This window comes from Oreochromis niloticus, linkage group LG4 (genome assembly GCF_001858045.2).
Source record: "Oreochromis niloticus isolate F11D_XX linkage group LG4, O_niloticus_UMD_NMBU, whole genome shotgun sequence".
Lineage (NCBI taxonomy): Eukaryota > Metazoa > Chordata > Actinopteri > Cichliformes > Cichlidae > Oreochromis > Oreochromis niloticus.
This window is the reverse complement of record NC_031969.2, coordinates 4,730,449-4,749,747: the sequence shown is the minus strand read 5'-3', so window position 1 is coordinate 4,749,747 and position 19,299 is coordinate 4,730,449. Positions and strand designations below refer to the sequence as shown.

At 40.4% G+C, this 19,299-nt stretch overlaps 1 long non-coding RNA gene across 1 annotated transcript; it reads right to left on the bottom strand.

Annotated features, from left to right (window-relative positions):
* Positions 1-14,560: 14,560 nt before the first annotated feature.
* LOC109201813 (uncharacterized) lies at positions 14,561-18,597 on the bottom strand. Its single transcript, XR_002061743.2, has 3 exons — positions 18,515-18,597; positions 15,080-15,167; positions 14,561-14,937 (listed from the first exon to the last, which is right to left on the bottom strand). It is a non-coding gene; the product is annotated as an uncharacterized LOC109201813 (long non-coding RNA).
* Positions 18,598-19,299: the final 702 nt, after the last annotated feature.

The window sequence follows — 19,299 nt, the reverse complement described above, 5'->3', positions numbered from 1 at the left end:
ACGATCATTCCTTTTGTCACCTGCTTTGTACCTTTGCCTTCCTCTGTTCCTTTGTTGTGGATCCTTTCCTGCATATGCAACTATGCCTCCTTCTGTAGTTACTACAAAAACGCCGGTTTGTGCAGTCTTATTTTTCTGTACTTTTACTGCATGCTCTGCATATTGAAGTGCATCGGCTAGGCTTCCGGTGTTTTGAGTGACCCAGTGTTTATCTACATGGGCGCGAACTTTTGGGAGGAGGCCCTTTAAGAAAGCATTTTTGAGTTGCTGTTCATATGGGGTGTTGACACCCTCATTGTACTCTAATCCTGAGTTTTGTCGGAAGATTGGGCGTAATCTGTCTAAGAAGTCAGACGCAGATTCATCGTCTTTTTGTTTAACTTCCCCTATCTTTCCATAATCAGGCCTGGGGGCCAATGTCACTCTTACTCTCTCGTACAGGTCATGTAATGTCTGGTCGAGATTTTGGTCCCCAGCGAGGAGTATATGGCCGTCTTGGTCTTGACCTGTATAATTTCCGCGCACTCGAGCTAGTTTTAGGCCTAAAAGATCCTGTAAAACTTGTAACATTTCGCTGCCGTTTAAGTGCCAGTTAGTGCGGATTAATTCTATAGCATCTCGCCACTGCTGATGTCCCTCATTTAAAGGTGGCACGTCTTTTAACACATTTTTCCTATCCTCCTGAGACCATGGACGGTAAGTAAATATTAGTGGGTTCATATCTACAGGAACTTGTCCGCCCTCTCCTGCTGGGGCCCCAGTGGGTCGCCCGTAATTTGGGTTTGGCAGCTGGATTAACGGAAATTGCCCTATTGGGCCTGGGGGCCAAGGCGGGGGGTCAGGTCGGCCCCACATATCCCTCCCAGTCGGATCTCTCCCTAAATCTTCTTGCTGTTTATGTGACGGGCCTTGAGCCATAAGGTTTAATTGCTGTCTAGCTGAGGCATAAGGGTCCTGTGGCTTCAGGAAGGGATTTTTTTAAATGGTTCGGAGGGTGCTGCTCTGTGTCTGAGGGGCTTGGAGCAGAGGGGGGGGTTTGATAGGGAGGTGGGTTTGTAACTTGAGTTGGCTGTTTTTCACTTTGTTTGCTTTGCTTTTTATTTCTCTTTTCTTCACGCTGTTTACTTTCCTCCTGCCATGGCACGAAGAATCCTACGTATTCAGACAGGCGCAGGCCTTTCTTTTTACCGCTGCTTTTTTCTATTTCTTCTTTTAAGCGTTTATTCAATTGTTGAATTGGGCCGGGACTACATTTTCCCTCCCAAGCGGTACAGTTAGTTTCTTTAGGATTTCTCCATCTGTTTGCGCTTATTTGTCCTGCACCGGGGCATTTCTTCTCTAACCATAATTCATCTGCAGTCAATTCAGGCTTTGCGGGTTTATTTCCCATTTTTTGGGCTTAGAGTTATCAATAATGTTTATTGTAAATTGCTTATAATTTTATTTTGATTTATTATGTTTGGAAACACCTTGTTTTGCTTTTATTTATTAATACTGCCAACATACACTCTGTGTGACCTTCGCTGATATTAGAGTCGGGGGAGGTTATTAAGGCAGCCTTCTACCCTGGTCTAGACCCAGGGCGGCCTTAATTTTATGCGTTGAAGCGCAACCTTTGACCCCTTCTCACCAGTACATCGGTCAACACAGGAAACAGTAAGAGTGGTGCAGAAACCTGTTGTTTCTATTCAAAAGGTCACTCACTCTTCAACAACACATAAACTTCACACGCGGTACTATAATCCTATTTCAGCTGACACGTTCTTTATTTACCATTCACTCTTAGAGTGAGATCCCTGACTTCCAGCCTTTTAATTGCGGAACGAGTCTCCCAGGGGACTGCCAGTTCCGTCTTACAGGCGAGTCTTAATACCCGACTTCCAGTCCTTAAAGGACGAGTCTTTTCCTGACTTCCAGTCCTTAAAGGACGAGTCTTTTCCCGACTTCCAGTCCCTAAGGACGAGTCTTTTCCTGACTTCCAGTCCTTAAAGGACGAGTCTTTTCCCGACTTCCAGTCCCTAAGGACGAGTCTTTTCTTAAGAACCGTGTCAACCTAAAAACCGATTTTAGCCGCAATGTGTTCTTGAGTGTTTATATTCACCTGGTTCGGATGAAAATGCCGGTCAGAGAGAATCCTCCTCGCTCCCTGGGATCGTGGACCTCTTACTAAAAACGCTGGCCAACGGCGAATTCACGTAGTTGGTCTTTACTGTTTCACTGGAAACAGGCTGTCCGGACAGACTTTCAGCGCGGGTTCACGATTCCAGGAGACGACGAGGTCACTCTGTTGGAGCACAAAATTAGTTAAAATTCAATGTCCAAGATCCGGCTCGAAGGACCAAATAAATGTAAGGAGTAAATATTTAAACAAGACATTCTTCAGGCGAAATAAAGACACTCAAAACAGTTTAGATGGTAACAACGTGCGCACGCTGGGTGAGCGCTGCTGTCTCAGGCTCACAACCAGCATTTGTGGCAGTTCTTTATTTATAGCGTTTCAGAGTATGTGTGTGTGTGTGTGAAGTTTATGATCTCAGAGTGTGTGTGTGTGTGTGATTCTGAAGAATGGGCCCCTCTTTGTATTTGGGAGTGTATAGATAAGAACGTCCTGCTCTCCCCTTCCTGGGAGTGAAACGGCTCGTAGAGAGCCAGGTGCAGAGGAAATATACTGGGTGAATCATATCTGAGAACACTATGCTTTTGTCTTTCATTTAAGCTTCACTTCAGCGAAACAGTAAAATCATAAAATACGATTAAATGGAAAGAATAAATGGGTAAACAACTATTAACACTAAAATTAAAGATAAACTTTCAATAACATATGAATAGAAGTGGGAATAATACTTGAAACATTTGAAAATCTCTTAACAATGGCCTTCAAAATTTTCAAGAGAATATAAAAACCCAATATTTGAAAATTTTGCTAATGATACTAAATTAATAGATGTATGGAGATTGTTAAACAAAGATATCAAACAATTCACCTGGCACAAACCTAATGGTCAAAGCAGGTCACGTATTGATTATTGGTTGGTATCCAACTCAATTTTACAATATGTTAAGGAAACAGTCATCTCTAATGGTCCCTTAAGTGAACATTGCGCTATTATTCCAAGACTACAAAGCAAAGACCAAAACAACACATTTAAGGATTATTGGAAATTTAACTCTCAGATGCTGAGAAATGAGAAGTATTGTAATTCTATTAAAAAATTAATTTTAGATATCCAGAATGATGAAGCCATCAATACACCAATACTCAAATGGGAATATCTTAAATTTAGAATCAGAAAAACCTCAATCGCATTCGGTAAAAAGTTAAACAGACATAGGAAAGAAGAGGAATCAAATGTACTAAAAGAACTTATGAATCTTTATGGCAAATTGAGTTGGACTGAGGAAGAAAAAGGAAAAATTAACAACTTACAATCTAAATTGGACAAAATGTACCTTTATAGAGCCAAGGGCGCTTATTTGCGATCCAAAGTCAAGTGGATAGAAGAGGGTGAAAAGAACACTGCCTATTTTTGCAATCTAGAAAAAAGTAGACAAGAATATAATTCAATATGTAACCTAATAATCAACGGAGAGGAATGTACAGACCCTAAATGCATTTCAAATGAAGTATTTACTTTTTACAGTAACCTTTATAAGTCTTCATACTCAGAACAAAATGTCACCTCCTTCTTTGACAAAATCACTAATTGGATTCCAGTAATTGATGATAATTTTAAACTTGTGATGAAGACCTAACTATATAGAAAAATTTGATTTTGCTATTAATGGCATCTGATCACTCACTGGGACCAGATGGAATAACAACTCATTTGTATAAGCACTTTTGGGAAGATCAAAAATTACTATTATTCAGTGCGTTAAATGAATGTACTAATCAAAAGGAGCTCACGGCAACAATGAAACAAGGAGTTATAAAATTAATTCCAAAACCAGGGAAAGATAAGAAAAAACTAAGTAATGTAAGACCTATAACACTCTTAAATACAGACTACCAAATTTTTACAAAGGTTTTAGCAACAAGACTAAAAACAGGTATTTCTGAAATAATTAGCCCAACACAATCAGGATTTCTCAAAGGACGGTTGATCCAAAATAATATCCGCTTGGTTTTGGACCTTATCGATTACAATTACCTAATTAAGGATGATGGTTTTATGTTGTTCTTGGACTTCCATAAAGCATTTGATTCTATCGAACACACTTTTATTATTAAGACATTTAAACATTTTGGGTTTGGAGATACATTTCTGGACATGATCACTATGTTATACACTGATATTAATAGTAATGTTTCACTTTCAGAAGGCACATGTCCCAGGTTCAGGGTGGAGAGAGGTATCAGGCAGGGCTGCAGCATCTCACCTCTTTTATTCATTGTAGCCACTGAATTACTTGCTATTACTGTCATAAATTCAAACATCAAAGGATTAGACATAAATAATGACAAATTAATAATAAGTCAGCTTGCCGATGATACAACAATCTTTCTAAAAAATAAAGCACAAATTCCATTGGCCTTAGATACAATAAAGATCTTTTCTGATCCTTCTGGACTACGCCAGAACCTGCACTGTTAAAAAAAAAAATCATAAAAAACCAGTAGGGGAGAGTGAGGTAAGATGAGCCACTTTTTACTCATGTTGCCCTGGATGTGAGAAAAAAATGACACAGAAATAGAATGATAACATATTCCTTTATTTCAGGATGTCTCCTTTCAAATGTAATGATCAGAATCTATGTCTGATGAAGCTGCCCAAAATAATGACCTATTAAAAAAAAATGCTCCTTTGGCTCAACTTGCCCCAGATTAGGGGTAAATTGAACCTAGTCAGTGGGTAAACTGAGCCATCTTGGGGCAAACTGACCATGTAGTTTTTAAAATGTAAAACTGATCATATTGTGAAAACAAACCATTTTAACAGTTGTAAACCTGTGAGAACAAACCTGGAAACTGGTGGTTTCTAAACAAACCACCAGTTCAAAACCATTTATTCAAAAGAACTATTCAATATTCCAATGATCAAGGTTGCAGGGGAATATGAACTGTTGCTCCCTCCTTGCAGTTCCTCCAGCCTGTTGAGGTTGAGGTAGCTTCTTCAGCACATCCTTGCGTGGGAAAGATGCCTCATCATTTTCCTTGAACACAAATGTGGGTTTCTTACTGCTAGTGATCCCTCGGATTCTTCTGAGAAATCTGGCACTCACTTCGTTGTCTGCAAAGCTGTCAACCAGGCCAATGTAATGGTGGCTCCTGGATTTGGATGCAAATCTTACGATGACAAAGTCACCAACTACCAGGTCTGAGACATCTGGTTCACTTCTTTCATCGCTGGAACTCTCATACTCAGAAGTGTCTTCGAATGGGATGGGAACATCACTCTCCTCAGAGCTGCTTTCCACTGCAATTTTTGTCTGGGTTTGTTTCCTCTTCCACATTCCTTGCTTTTTGTGGATTATTTCTTTTTTGCCTTTCAGTTTATTTGTCCTTTCTTCATGGGCTCTCTCAATTGCCTGCTTTTCAGGTGTATCAGTCAGGATTCGTGTCTTCACACGCTTTCGATTTGTTTGTTTCCTGGGCTGCTGACTTTTGGGTAAGGGTAGAATATCAGTGGGAGACACATATCGAGCATGGTTGGGGTCACTTCGTGAACCACATGCATGTACAGGGTCTGGTGAAGGTAGCTCAGCAGAAAGAGAGGCTGAAACCCCAGGTGCAACACCTTCAGCGGCAGGCTGCTGCTCCAGGTTGGGCCTGTCTGACACCATGGATGGCTCAAACTCTGCATCAGAGAAGATATCTCTGTTGTAAGGGAAAATCCCAGTGGCTCTAAATCCTGAGGAGATATTTCGTGGTGTCATTGCTGACATGAAAGCATCATTCACACAACCAGCAATTTGGTATATGCTGGCAGTTTTGCCTGGGTTGGACCTCATCCAGCCATCAAGAGCTCTGTTCTAATAGGTTTTAAATGGACCATACACACACTTATCCAGAGGCTGAAGGCGATGGGAAGTGTGGGGTGGAATTGTGAGCATTACAATACCACTTGTTTTTGCTATGTCCAAAGCCTTCAGTGAAATGTGGGCTTCATGGTTATCCATGATTAGCAGCAGTGGCAGGTCAGGGGAGCACTTGGTCTGCTGAACCAGATGTTCAAGGAACACAACAAAGACATCTTCACTGATCCAGCCTGATCTTGTAGTGGTACCAATTGATCCCGGAGGTGCTCCTGCAATGAAGTGGTCTTTGTATCTAACCCTTGGGAAGATAAACATCGGAGGGACTGCGTTACCAGTCGCATTGACAGCACAGACTACAGTCACCAGTTCGCCTCTTTCAGCAGATGTGATGGAGCCCACTTGTTTTTTTTCCTTTTTCTGCCACTACCTGCTTTGGTGTTTGTACTGTTGTTACACCTGTTTCGTCAACATTAAAAATCATGTTTGGGGGGAATTTATACCTGTCAAACAAAAAAAGAGCAATGATGATTAGTTAAATTTTTAAGTAATGCAAAAAATGTTAGCTGAGAGTACGCATATTTATTCACTTAACTGTTCTTTGTAGTTGTCATAAATAGTTATTAATGTTTTCAATTAGATAACTTCTGTTACCTGTCGATCACTTTAGCCAGATTGTCAAAGAACTCCCCAACTGTAGTCTTATTGAAGGCTGTAGCTCTTCCCAAAGATGTTGCCTCAGGCATACGGCAAGAGAGATGGTGGCGTGCCAAAAAATTCTTGAACCATTCTTTACCTAAAAAATGTAATGGTAAAGTAGTAAACTACACAAAATACATTAGTCTGTGCCAACCTACTGAAATGTTGTTTCTTGCACTTCCTACTGGCTAAACCTTTCTCTGTCCAGTTGCTGGGAGTAGGAATGTTGTTTCTGCCTGCCAATTCTAATGCCAGTTCACGGCATTTCTTTGGGGAAATGCCATGGAACTGCTCTGCAAGCTTCTTGATATGCTCTGCTAGCTCCTTCTCCAACTCCTCAGAGAAGACTCTCTTTGCTGAAGCTGTTCCACTATAGCCAACCGATTTGACCTCCTGTGTGTCCCTCTTTTTAATATATCTCCTGAGTGTTGACCTGTCAATTTGTCTTTCTTTAGCCACTGATCTTATGGACTTTCCTCCCTTGACTTCACTCGCTGCCCTTTCAATCTCCTCCAGGGGTGTTGAGCCCCAGCTGGTCTTCCGTCTGTAGGTCCTTGGCATGATATCTTTTCTATAATAGTTAACATATGACAAATACAACAAAAGGGTTCAGTATACTGAACTAAAATACTATTTAATAAGTCAGAGCCTTAAATAAATTTCAGTGCCTTATGGTGGGGTAGGTTGAACCATTGGATCAATTTACCCCATAGCCTTTGGCTCACTTTGCCCCATAGCCACCATTTTGAAAAAAACGGGCTAGTTTAGCAATTTAGGCTAATCTTTAGAAAACTTCTTCAGATGATATTATATTTTAGAAACCCACCAACATGTATAATATATCATTTTAGACACAGATACATTTGTTTTAATATTACAGTCAATTTACCTGATATGCAGAAATTTTACTTTGACAAGCAGAAAACATTTTTTTGTGTAATACAGACTTACCCCTTCTCCAATGTGCTCCTCTTTAATATAGCAGGATGGAAATGATGAGTGCTTCCTGGATTTATGGTCACATGACAAAACATGAACACAGTTACCTAGATACAAGGGGTGGTTCAACTTACCCACTGGCTCATCTTACCTCACTCTCCCCTAATATTCCGGCAGCTGGGGCACCAAAATAATACCAGAAAATAACAGAAAATAACTTTCTCATAAAAATACGGTTATTTTCAGTAATGACAATACAGTTTGTTGCCCTAATTTTACATGGGATTTTGCCTTTTTCAAGTGCTTTTAAACATTAAATTAGGAACATTTTAATGTGATTAAACAATGAAATAAACAAGGTCAATGAATGCGGCAATATGAATAATAATACTTAAATGTACAGAAATATACAGTTAACAGTTGGTTTAAATAACAATAATGGACTGCATTTATATAGCACTTTTCGAGACCCTCAAAGTGCTTAACAATTCCACTATTCATTCACACACTGGTGGAGGTAAGCTACAGTTGTAGCCACAGCTGCCCTGGGGCAGAATGACAGAAGCGAGGCTGCCATATCGCGCCATCGGCCCCTCTGGCCAATACCAGTAGGTGGTAGATGAAGTGTCTTGCCCAAGGACACAACAACCGAGACTGTCCGAGCCGGGGCTCAAACCGGCTACCTTCTGATTACAAGATGAACTGCCAACTCTTGAGCCACGATCGTCCTAAATATTTGATGTAAAAAAAGTTTATAAGAAACATTTTATGTATTTTTCCATAGTATTACATTTGTATTTTACAGTTCAATCTTTCAAATAACGGACAAATATTTATGAAATTGTGATACATTTGTGAATGTATTTTAACAACCTAAATATGCATATGTACAGACAAATATATTTAAAAAACAAGAAAATTATGTTTTATTACATTTACAGTGATTTTATGTTCTTTTACATTTGAAATGTGAAATCAGAGTCTATTTATGTAAATTTAATGATATTCTAGAAAAACAGTACAAAACTGTAAAATACACAGTACAATACTTTTATATTACAATTTTTTTTACAGTGTGGACAAATGTGAACTCATGAGTATCCACAATTGTTCTCACTCTTCTTTGTACGATATACCTGTCAAAAATGAAATCAAATATCTTGGAATTTGGCTAACTAAATGCATGGCTGATAGTGAAGAAAAGAATATTCAGAATACAATTGACAAATGCAAAAAAACTTTAAACAATTGGCTACAGAGAGATTTAACGTTGTTATTCCCTAGCCATCCCACCAAGGATTATAAAAGACATCAATAAGGTGAGTTTTAATTTCATATGGAAAAATACACATCACTATATCAGTAACAGGGGCTTGATAAAAGACTATGAAGAGGGGGGTTTAAAAGCAATCGATTTTGAAATAATGAATGGCATGTTAAAGATTAATTGGCTCCGATCTTTCTTAAAAAATGATAATGATATCTGGTTCTTGATACCATCTCTTATTTTCAACAAAGTTGGGAGGATCCAATTCCTATTAGTATGTGATTTTGAAATTTCTAAACTGCCCATAAAACTCTCCAAATTTCATCAACAAGTTTTGTTAAACTGGAAATTAATGTTTAAACATAACTTTAGTCCCTACAATGTTCCATTGTGGAATAATAGGGTGATATTGAATCAGGGGAAATCTATGTTTGTGGAAGAATGGATGACAAAACAAATTTGGTCTGTGACACATATAATGGATGAAAATGGAGATATACTTGAATTAAACAGGTTTAATGAGAAATATGACATGAGTTGCTCGTTCGAGCTCTATAAAAAGGTTTCACAAAATATCCCAATAGTCCTAGTCAATACGATTAAGAACAATTTTTCAAATATACCGACTCCAAATTTACATAAAATTAAATTAGATGGTCTTGACTTGGTTAATGAAAAATTCAATAATCAGTTTTTGAGGAGGTATTTGGTTAACACCTTATATCCAGGTAGGACAAAACACTCACTCATCTTTAAAGATTATAACAAATCTGAGATCTCGTTGATCAGAGCCAAATATTTAAAATTTCCAATCCTCCCCAAATTTAAAGAAGTCCATTTTAAAACTACAGAGCACATGTTTTATGGGTGTGTGACAATCCAGAATTTATGGAAATCTCTCCATATCCTTTTTATATTATTATTATTATGTAGGTGTGTGTGTATACATATACATGTAGATATATATATATACATACATGTGTATATATATATATATATATATATATATATATGTGTATGTATGTATGTATGTTTAGTTTCAGTTATTGTCGATTTCATTGTGGTGTACCAATTGCACTGTTGCACTGATGTGTATTCCTCTGATTGGGAGAAAAGAAAAAGGAGGTGTGATACTGTTCTGAATGATTCAATATGTCGCTTATCTGTTTGAGATTGTCATTGTTATTGTTCTAAATAAAGTTCATTGGAAAAAAAAAAAGAATTGGGACAGCCGTCGTCGCGTCGCTGTGACGTAATCGGTCTCCAAATGCGCACTACGAAGCGTGCGGTCGCTGGATTGGGACACAGCCCTAGTCTTCGCCAGATTATCTGCTAACCTTAGTTAGTTCTCTGCCTCACGTTTTTCCTTGGTGTATCTTAGTGTGTTGCTTATCTCATTCTTCTGTTTTTCATTTGGTATCTGGAGCTCACGTAGCAAGCCAAACTCTCCTGGTTTGCAGCCGCCGGTAACTTCTTTCCTCCTAAAACTGCCAGCCTCTCCTGCCTGCCTCCCTGCATCGCACTCAGTACTCACCTGGACCTTTGCTTCACGCCTTCCCCTCCAAACAATCTCCACCTGCACGCACGTAAGGCAGCTCAATGTTATAATTATTGGATTAACTCGCAACTGTCTGTTGGACCCCTCTGATAGCTCTCTCTTCTGTTTCAGTGCCCTGGTCTACCATAGTTCCACCCGCTGAGTCCCTGCATCCAGCCGTCACAGTAATCTGTCATAGTTTAGTTATTGTGTTAGTCTCTCCTGTCTCAGATGTCTAGTTTATGTTCCTAACCAAATATAGTCTGAGTTTTCAGTTTGCTTACCACTATAGATGTTGTGAATAAAGATGATTTTTGTTACTTCTAGCCTCCGGTTTTGAATCTGTGCTTGAGTCCATCCCATTTTCACGGGCCACTGTGTAATGACACAAGCCAGGAATCCAGTCATTTATAAATTACATTTTTCATGTCGATAACTTCTGGAGATGGCAAGTTTCCGTGTTATGACTGAAGTCTGCAGTGTACAGGGTGAAGAGGAAAGGGGCGAGTACTGTTCCTTGTGGGGCCCCCGTGCTCCAATTATCAGTGAGTACTAACCTAAAGCAAAAACCTTAATGACGGTTATTGCAATGACTACGCTCTTTGTCTTTCAACATTCTCAAGGAACTATGTAAAAATGTTACTGCAAACAAAAGGATAATTAAGGAGCAGCATAAGCTGTGGTGTTATTGCTATACAAGTATGTTATGAAAAATAAAAAAAATTCAGAAATGCTAAACTATAAATAGTTATATGTGTTAATTGAGGTCAAAGGACTGCACATGTTTTTTTTTTTTTACATGATTACAATATGCTTAAAAAAACAACAAAATATACTCTTTTGTCTACCCTTATCTGCCGAGTCTTAGTTTAATACAACAGCAACATATAAAAAGTGGCATCAGCAATGCACAGACTGGTCTGGATAAACATTCCCATTTAAAATGGAAAACTACACAAAATAACCTGGAATGCAAACTATTTCTAATGCAATATAAGATTTGTACAATAAACATATAACAAAACACAAAACAACAGAATCCATACAAAATATGGACGGGGTAGATGGGGTAAATCTATCCCCAAACCAATTTACTAAGGCTTGATGAACTGGGTGGTTCACAAAATAGCCAGTGTTGGGACTAACGCGTTATTAAATAACGCGTTACAGTAACTACGTTATTATTGTGGTAACGAGCACGGTAACTAGTTATTATGCCAAAACCAGGAACGCGTTACTCGTTACTGGGATTTAGATAGGCTCGTTATTCGTTACTTCGTGTGGTGGCTATCGCGGAGCTTCCACAGATTCAGTAACATTAGCAAGTGGTGGAAGCCAGCAGGTGGATGAGAGAAAAGGGAGGCAAGAGGAGAGACCCGAAGCGGCCGCCCGTCCGAGTGTCAGGTGAACTGAACTTGAGGTAAGAAGTTATGACCTGCAGTCTATCTGGGTCAGATATAAACCAAGTTTAGGTGGAGTTTATTTTCGTTATGCTGACTTTTTCGTACTGCGTACTAGCTAGCATGACGGAGTTTCTATACAGCTGGGTGGGTCCTATGTTACTGATGTTGAACTTTAATAATTAACCGTATGAACAAAATAGAGTTGCCAACCGTCCTGTGAAAAACAGAATCGTCTCGAATCGTCTCGTCACTGAGGCAGTCTCTACAATGTTGTGTGGAGATCAGAGGCAATACTTCTGGTTTGGTGCACCAGGGTGGTGGTTAACATCTTTAAGAAGGGGGACTGGAGGGTGTGTTCCAAGTACAGGGGGAATCACACTCCTCAGCCTCCCTGGGAAAATCTAAACCACTTAACCATCTTGCTACCCAAAATTATTTGATAAATGAGTTATAAACCAACTGGATATTGTATAAACCATAAATATGTATTATATCTAATTTAATATACCTGCTTACATGTAATAACTTTCATAACTTTGTTGTGTGATCTTAATACATGTGATGTAATGTGGATAAATGCTGAACTGTCAATAGTTTATAGTCAATAATAAAGAAAAAGATTACTTTTTTTTGCAATTATGTATTTATTTGATTTGATTTTTCGGTTGTTACAGACGGGACAGACATGACTGGGGGATGGGACAGGGAGAAAAAAATGAAAGAAAGAGGGAGAGAAAGAAAAATAGAGGGGAGACGAGATGGTGAGAAAGGGGGGAAGAAAAAAAAAAGAAAAACAAACGAAACACCTGGATCACCTGTATGGGGATAAGACAACACAGATGAGAAAACAAACCAAACAGAGCAACATAATAAATACAACACCATCACAATAAACTAGCTAACAGTAGATAACAGTAGATACTAAATATTACATGTTATTGTGCAGTACGCAAGATCGACAGCGCACAATGTGCTTTGAGGTAGCAGCCAAGAAAGGTGTAGCTTGTGTCTGTGAAAACCCGTGTGTACACCTGTTTGCACACCTGTGTGGATCGGCACGCTTCTATTCAAAAGGTTGCTCCATGTAATGATCTGCTAGGGAGTGTGGGGAGCCATAGCCCCGTCCCCCAGGGCATGAAGCAGGTAAGGAGGAGATCCAGGCCCCAGACATCCAGAGGCCCCAGAATACGAGGACCCAAGGAGGACCACCAAAGGGGCAACCGTGCCACCCTCCTGGGAAGAGCTGAGGAGAGCCCCAAACGAGAGGTCACCCAGCAGCCACGGAGCAGAGGCCAGAGGGGGTTGCAGTGACGTGCCCGCGGGCTCTGCCGGCAGCCAGCTGTTCCAGAGAGGACCGGCCTGAGGGCCCAGAGGCCTGAGGGCACCCCATCCCCCGGAAGGGGCCCAGCCGGGCTACAGGCGCCAGGCCCCACCAATCGGCCACCAGGAGTGAGTCCGTACATACATGAACGCCCAGCCCCAGACACCAAGAACCACCAACACACCAGCATCTGAGGGAATCAGCCACTGGCAGGGAGTGTGGTGAGGGGAGATAGGTCTCCATACCTCGGAGACCCTGAGATGTTCCCGGAGAGGTGAAGTCTAAGACCCAAGCTGACATATAGACACAGACGAACAGGCGCACGCAGACACAAATGTGCATTCCAATCCAACGGCCAGCACCTCCTCCCAGCCCCCCCAAACCCAATGGTTAACAGAACGGGGGTGAGTGAAGACCCCAAACCTCCCTCTGCCCGCTCATATGTAGTGTTGCTGCGTACTGTTCTAAAGTGCATTTAAAACACAGGACGGCATGGTGCTTCCTGCCAGAGAGCAGCACAGCTCCTCCCGAAAACCCTCAGTGTCTATATGCATTTAAAATTGAGGGTAGGGCACCAGCGCCAGAGGTGGGTTTGAATACACGGACTATCCTCTGGATGCTGTAGAAAAAGATTACTAACGTGTTAGCCAGTTTTTTCTTGTCCGAATGTTGATCTCAATCATCTGTACTTTTAATGTAAAGAATAAACAAAGAACAGAATAGAAATAGAGATCTCAAAAGACAAGTTGTCCTTGTTTGTTAGCTGTGCTTGAGCCATTTGTTAACTGTCAGGGTTGAAAATTATTAAATAAGGCTCTTTCGATTATTTTTATATACACACAATGCAATGTGCTCATAAACGAGTTAGCAATCTGTGTTTCAAAGGACAAAAGTCTCATCCAGCGGTCTGTCTGGACTGACAGAGGGTTTTGCAGCATGCTTACACATCACACTTGATAATGGTTATAAGGATATTCTCTGGGCCAAGGGGAGTCTGAACCTGAACTAGATATTAGAATCAGTAGTAGGATAATATTAACATGATGAAGGCTAGGCAGGGAGGTGTTTGTGTGTCTGTCTTTGTGATTCCAGGAAAAGGAGCTGATAGAAGGTCGACAAGGAGCAGGCGTGGACAAAGAAGAGATTGACTGGAGACATCCAGATGGGTTCCGGAAGAAGGCAGACATAATAATAACTTGTTATTATTAACTTGTTGCAATATAAAAACTGTACGGCCCAATGAGGGTCATCCTTGGTGTGAGGCAGACTGTTGTGTTCACATTAAGGTCCAGCGCTGTAACTTGTAATTTCAACTGCCGAAGCAAAAATTTGAACACGACATAACCTTCCAACATGGTCACCAGGTGGTGCTCTGGTACCTCATTTGGTGAAATGCACTTTAAGATATTGTAAAAAGATTTTTATTAAATGCATTGCTGTTTGTGATTCATATTGCTTGCCAGAAGCTCGTCCTTGGACGGCCTGCTGGGCGGGAGAGCACGCCTGTGTTTGTGTAACATGTTCTGATAAAAAGAGGAACGGAATGTTCCAGTAAGATAGCCACATACTGTTGTATAGTCATTTTTCTGAGAAGAGCGAAAATACGCCGCCCTGTTGTGTGGGCACCTGTGACTATAAATGCACGAATAAAGAGGTACACTGTGTGACTCTCACTTGAGACGTTCACCCATGTACATGTGATTAAGTATTTTGTCTCACTGTGTTTCTGTTTGCCTTGGCAGACTTCTGTTTGGGATTTTCCCTTAAAAGATATGCATCTTTTCACCTGTGCCACCTGTAAATCAAAGATAATGTGTGTTTATTTACTTATGAAGCATATAGGTAAGAACTAACAATACAAATAAATATCAAAAAATAAACAGTGAATTTATAGTACAATTAACATGCATATTGGTAGATGAGAGTGTTTTATTTACAGTGATCAAAATTTTGTCTTTTATTTTCCGACTCTGGCCAGAAAGCTTTCCAGTTGTCTCTCTCTGTCTCCCTCAGGTCCTGGTGTTACTGAAAAAGAGTAGATTGTGATTACTAAATGACAAGCATCTGCCCTGCCAGCCACCCTGGTACTGCCCCTTGAGCTTGCTGCACCACCACTCCCCTGCAGTAGAGCCAAAGACCACACCTCCACCTGAGGCTGGGGAGCCATCCAGCCACTGTCTGAGGCTGGGCTTATAGATAATTGGCAAACCTTCTGGAGGAAACCTGGTCTTGTTAGGAGAGACGGCATCCATCCCACTTTGGATGGAGCAGCTGTCATTTCTAGAAATATGGACCAATTTATTAAACCCCCCAAAATATGACTATCCAGAGTTGGGACCAGGAAACAGAGTTGCAGTCTTACATGCCTCTCTGCAGCTTCTCTCCTCCTGCTACCCCCCAAAAATCCATCTCCATAGAGACTGTGTCAGCTCCCAAACAGACAAAACAACAAACTAAAAACCAGCAACAAACAACTTAAACACTTAAAAAAAAAAATTAATTAAAAAAAATAAATAAAAATAAATCACAAAGAAAGAACAATACAGTATCCACATCTGAACCAAAGAGTAAACCAGTGAAATGTGGATTATTAAATATTAGGTCTCTCTCCTCCAAGTCTCTGTTAGTACATGACTTAATAATTGATCAACAAATCGATTTACTCTGCCTTACAGAAACCTGGTTGCAGCAGGATGAGTATGTTAGTTTAAATGAATCAACACCCCCGAGTCATTCTAACTACCAGAAACCTCGAAGCACAGGCCGAGGGGGCGGTGTGGCAGCAATTTTTCACACCAGCCTATTAATCAACGAAAGACCAAGACAGACTTTTAATTCATTTGAAAGCCTGATGCTTAACCTCGTCCACCCCAGCTGTAAAACTCAGAAACCAGTCTTACTTGTTATCATCTATCGTCCACCTGGGCCTTACACAGAGTTTCTCTCTGATTTCTCAGACTTTATCTGATTTAGTGCTCAGCTCAGATAAAATAAGTATTGTGGGTGATTTTAACATCCATGTAGATGCTAAAAATGACAGCCTCAACATGGCATTTAATCTGTTATTAGACTCAATTGGCTTCTCTCAAAATGTAAAAGAACCCACCCACCACTTTAATCACACTCTAGATCTTGTTTTAACATATGGCATAGAAACTGAACATTTAACAGTGTTTCCTGAAAACCCTCTGCTGTCTGATCATTTCCTGATAACATTTACATTTACAATAATTGATTACACAGCAGTGGAGAGTAGACTTTATCAAAGTACATGTCTTTCTGAAAGTGCTGTAACTAAGTTTAAGAATATAATCCACCCACTGTTATCATCTTCAATGGCCTGTACCAACATAGAGCAGAGCAGCTATCTGAACGCTACTCCAACAGAGGTCGATTATCTTGTTAATAATTTTACCTCCTCACTACGTACGACTCTGGATACTGTAGCTCCTGTGAAAACTAAGGCCTCAAATCCGAAGTACCTGACTCCGTGGTATAATTCTCAAACACGTAGCCTAAAGCAGATAACTCGTAAGCTGGAGAGGAAATGGCGTGTCACAAATTTAGAGGATCATCATTTAGCCTGGAGAAATAGTTTGCTGCTTTATAAGAAAGCCCTCCGCAAAGCCAAAACATCTTACTATTCGTCACTGATTGAAGAAAATAAGAACAACCCCAGGTTTCTCTTCAGCACTGTAGCCAGGCTGACAAAAAGTCAGAGCTCTACTGAGTCAACAATCCCTTTAACCTTACCTAGTAATGGCTTCATGAACTTCACAAATAAAATTTTAACCATTACAGAAGAAATTACCAATAATCATCCCACAGATGTAATATTATCTACAGCTACTTTCAGTACCATTGATATTCATTTAGACTCTTTTTCTCCATTTGTGCAATATCTCTAAAATTAGAAATATCCTGTCTCAGAGTGATGCTGAAAAACTAGTTCATGCATTTATTACTTCCAGGCTGGACTACTGTAATTCATTATTATCAGGATGTCCTAAAAACTCACTGAAAAGCCTTCAGTTAATCCAAAATGCTGCAGCAAGAGTCCTGACAGGGACTAGAAAGAGAGAGCAGATTTCTCCTGTTTTGGCTTCCCTTCATTGGCTTCCTGTTAAATCCAGAATTGAATTCAAAATCCTGCTCCTCACATACAAGGTCTTAAATAATCAGGCCCCATCTTATCTTAATGACCTTGTAGTACCATATCACCCTATTAGAGCACTCGCACTGCAGGCTTACTTGTTGTTCCTAGAGTATTTAAAAGTAGAATGGGAGGCAGAGCCTTCAGTTTTCAGGCCCCTCTTCTGTGGAACCAGCTTCCAGTTTGGATTCGGGAGACAGACACTATCTCTACTTTCAAGATTAGGCTTAAAACTTTCCTTTTTGCTAAAGCATATAGTTAGGGCTGGACCAGGTGACCCTGAATCCTCCCTTAGTTATGCTGCAATAGACGCATGTCTGTGAAGGTTCTCAGTCATCCAGGTCATCGTAGTCAAAGGAATTTGCAAAGAAAAGCGTCTGGACTTCTTTGAGTTGCTTGAAGACGTTTCACCTCTCATCCGAGAAGCTTCTTCAGTTCTAAGGTCAAATGGCCGAGAGTCCCAGAGCTCACCCGAAACCCTGGCTGATTAGGTACCACACCCGCTTTCACACCTTGGCTCATGTGATTAGAGGATCACCAGGGGGTCCTTTGTCCCTCTTTGGGGGGATACTCCCACTGGGTTTAAATCTGGGACTCTCAGCCATTTGACCTTAGAACTGAAGAAGCTTCTCGGATGAGAGGTGAAACGTCTTCAAGCAACTCAAAGAAGTCCAGACGCTTTTCTTTGCAAATTCCTTTGACTGCAATAGACGTAGGCTGCCGGGGATTCCCATGATGCATTGAGTATTTCTTCTTCAGTCACCTTTCTCACTCACTATGTGTTAATAGACCTCTCTGCATTGAATCATACCTGTTATTAACCTCTGTCTCTCTTCCACTTCATCCTGTCTTCCTTCTCTCACCCCAACCAGTCGCAGCAGATGGCCCCGCCCCTCCCTGAGCCTGGTTCTCCCGGAGGTTTCTTCCTGTTAAAAGGGAGTTTTTCCTTCCCTCGTGATAAACGAGGGACCACTGTATACAAATACTGAGAAATATAGAATTTGAATCCTCTCTCTCTTTTGCTCTGAGGCGCGGGGGGGAAATTGACAAATCGATGAACATCATCTACAGATATATTCGGTAAATGCCCAAGACATCTTGAGAAATGTAAATCGCCGCTTGATTAATCCATTTGGTTGACTTGTTTTGGAAAACCCAACCGTAAACAAGGAAGCAAATATCACACTGGAAACGAAGCGCTATACAGGAGTTTCCTTACCAGAAGTAGCATATGCTAAGGTGCACAGAGTCAGCCTGTGATCTTTCCCACCTTGAACAGGAATGAGTGCAAGTTGCCAGAGCTCAAGAGTGGACTACAGCTGTTCCTTATAACCAACCTCTGATTAACAGCTACTGGAGTGGTGAATGTTCATGCTGCGTTCACAGAAACTACGTATGAACTAACATCCATCAAATCTAACCCACTACACTTAAATAATCAGTAGATTGGAAAAAAAAAGTCAGGAAAAAAAACAAAAACAAGATGGTAAGCTTGAAAACATGGAGTGGCCAGCCCGGTCTCCAGGTTTAAACCCCATTGAGCTGTTTTGGAATGAACTGGACAGCTCATGTGACAACCCGCCCTGGTTTACGCGAACTCCTTATGACTGTGATTGTTGCTGCTATGACTGTTCATTTATTTCGAAAGCCAGTGCATAACTTTCACAAGAGGATTGTGCAGTCCCAAAGTTTTGATTCTCTTTCCTACAGTAGCTTTTTCACACACCCGAAATGTTTAAAACAAACCACCACATATTTCTGGCACACCCCCACACACAAACATTACTTTTGTGTAATCTGACAGTTCTCTGCCTGATTTGCACACATCTAAAATACACCCTTCTCTGACAGGACCGAGTAATTAATTATTTCACAATTAAATTTTGATTTTACTGTTTGTATAAGAATATTGGCAGTGTTGTTAAAAACTCATCTTATGCACTCATGTTCAGAAATATTAGCTAGCAATAACCACAGAGTGCAAGCATTAATTTCTGTCTTCTA